Source organism: Antrostomus carolinensis, unplaced genomic scaffold (genome assembly GCF_000700745.2).
Source record: "Antrostomus carolinensis isolate BGI_N321 unplaced genomic scaffold, ASM70074v2 scaffold17906, whole genome shotgun sequence".
Classification (NCBI taxonomy): Eukaryota; Metazoa; Chordata; class Aves; order Caprimulgiformes; family Caprimulgidae; genus Antrostomus; species Antrostomus carolinensis.
Genome location: NW_010322739.1, coordinates 26,977 through 29,847, shown reverse-complemented (window position 1 = coordinate 29,847; position 2,871 = coordinate 26,977).

Genomic DNA, 2,871 nt, shown 5'->3' with positions numbered 1-2,871 from the left:
GAAATGCCAGAGTTGTGCAAGCCCCGTTGGGTCTATGTGCCCACTAGCCTTGTGTCCTGGGTTTCCATCTCCCTTGGAACAGGGGGCAGGGGAGCAAAGGGAGCCCTTTGGTGTGCCAGAGCACGGGAAAGGCTGCCATCCTGTGGGGACATGGCCTTGCTGGGAAACCCTTCCCTCTCTCTCGGGCTGTCCTTCTGCCAGGAGCCAGGGGAGGAAAGCGCAAGGCAAATAGATAAACCGGGGGCGAGAGGGGGGAATGAGACATCGGCTGATTGCCTGAGCCCTTGCAGAGAGGGCTGTGCCCACTCTGTGCACCTTCTCCCGAAAAGGGTGAGGAGGGTCCTCCTTATCCCCTTGCTAAGAGGGGCAACAAAGGGAAAGCCCTGGCCAGAGATGCTCAGGGACAGCTTCCTGGATGGTGGCATGCAGGTCAGATCCTGACAGCCCTTGCTCTCAGATTTTCCTGGAGGAAACAGAATCCTGGCAGATCCTGCCCAGGCAGCACAATGCCGAGGAGGGGAGGGGGCAGGTACAGCACCAGGAGCCGCTGCTGTCCCACATGTCGCTGTCACCACCACTGGGTCATCAGGCTCCATGGGAGAAGGAAGAGTGTTGCGTGGAGGAGGATGCATCCCCCTAGACCGCTGTCTGATGCATCCCCCTCAGGACCCTCAGGTTAATGCTTTAATGGCTTAGCTGAAGGGGAAGCTAAAGTCATTTCTGCTTTGCTATAGGCAAGCAAGTTTAGCACTCTGAATGGAAATGGTCAGCAAGTAATAAAAACACAGTGCAATAAGGATGAATACTCACTCTGAGCAGAAACTCCTGGTTACAGTCCACCCTACACCAAACTGCCCGGATGCTGGAAGATGCCATCAGTGCCCAGCACGCAAGGTCCCCCGCTGCCTTTCTCTCCATGATAAAATCATCAACAGGGTGATGATTTAGGTGTTGGAGCACTGGAACAGGCTGCCCAGAGAGGTTGTGGAGTCTCCATCTCTGGAGATGTTCAAAACCTGCCGGGACGCTTTCCTGTGCAACCTGCTGTAGGGAACCTCCTTTAGCAGGGGGGTTGGACTAGATGATCTCCTGAGATCCCTTCCAACCCTGACCATTCTGTGATTCTGTGATTCTGTGATTCTGTGAACAGAGTTTCTAATAAAAAAATTTCAAAGAAATGTTGTTAATCCTTGAAGAGTGTTAGCAACACCTCATTAACAGGTGAATCTGTATAGAAAGCTGTGGTGAAGAGCTACCTCTTGAAACTGTGACCACAGGCTATGAATGACAAGACTTTCTTTAAATGAAAATTAGTCCCAGCAAAGGGAAACAATAATTTTTTGCAGAACCGAGTGCACAGAAGAGGAGAAGTATCCCAGAATGACATGACTAGGGAGACTTCAGGGTGAAAAATGTGGAATATTTTGAGTGACACATGGACACTAGCAAGCAGGGAGGCATTATTGCTCATGCTCAAGTTGTTCTGTGGGCAGACAGACCTGTTGGGGCTGGGGGGTCTCTGGGCCTGAGGATGGGCAGGGAAGCCTTCAGCAGCATGTCCTCCCTCCTGCACAAAATACCACCTCCACCAGCCGCCCAGCGTGTCCTCGCACAGAGGCTTTTAGTGGCTCCTCATGTTTTTAATTAGCTGATGGATTGCAAAGGGCTTTAAAATCAGCCCTTCTCAGTGAGACAGTCCAGGTCTTGTGTCCCCAGGACTTGCCCCAAAAGCATAGCAGCAGTGGAGGTCCCATGAGAGCTGCTGCTCCCTCTGCACGGCTCCTGACTTCCCCTAAACCTGCTCTGCTTTCCTGTTGTCAAGACTTTCACCTTCTGCCAGCTGGACAGAAAAAGGCACCCAAAAATGGTTCAAATGTTACCTCATTGGACAGACAGACAGACACAGACTCACACGCTGCTAGAACATCTGCAGGAAATGTCTCTGCACAGATCACACTCAAAATACGTTTCCCTGTTCTTATGTCTCTGGGAGGTTTGAATGGGGGTTAAATGTTTGGGGCTGGGGTTTGGGGTTTTTTTCCTCCTGACTTTGCTGAGTTTGTGTCAGGAAGGAGATAGATGTCAGCACATGGTGGGGAGATGCCTCTGAGGGGAAGGAGCAGAGGCCAAGGGGCTGTTAGTGCCAGGCAAAGCAGTGAGAGGCAGTTCGTGTTAAAATGCCCTTTCCCTGCCTGGAGTAAGGGCTCCCTCCTAGTACAAAACTGCCCTTTCCCCAAATGTGCTATTCACGACTTTTCCCTGGAGATGAAGATGCGACAAGCTGCACATTTTTTCAGTAGAAAGCTTTGGGATTGCCCAATAATTAACCACAGCAAAAAATAGGTTTAAAATAACGTTAGACACCACAGGGATTCCCTGTTTTCTAATTACCAGACAGTAATCTCTGTCCCCTCCCTCTCACCCCTGCCTCTGGGGCACTTCCCTCTCCTGCAGCCCTGTCCCGCTCCCTGGCCCTCCCCTGGCCACCCCATCCTCAGCAGACTCTGGACAGGGATGCTTTGGGGGGACAGGAGTGGGCTCCCCACTGCCACAAACCCCGGAGGTTGGTCTCATTAACACTCCCAGCACCCTCAGCCATGGGGGGTTCAGGCAGGGGACAGGGCTGAGCCCTGGGGGACACTGACTTTCTCAGGATAAGGGGCAATGTCCTTGCTCCTGACTCCCAGCCCTCCCTGGGTTTTGGCCTAGATGTGGCAGGAGGCAGCATTTTTGATTTTAAATAGGCCCAGAGCTTCTGTGTTTATGGATCATATTAATATTTAAACCACATAATGAGAAAAAAAACCAAAAACCTGCATGTGTTTTCTCTCTTTTTCACAGCTAATCTGCAGCCAAGCAGAGGTTTGGTGG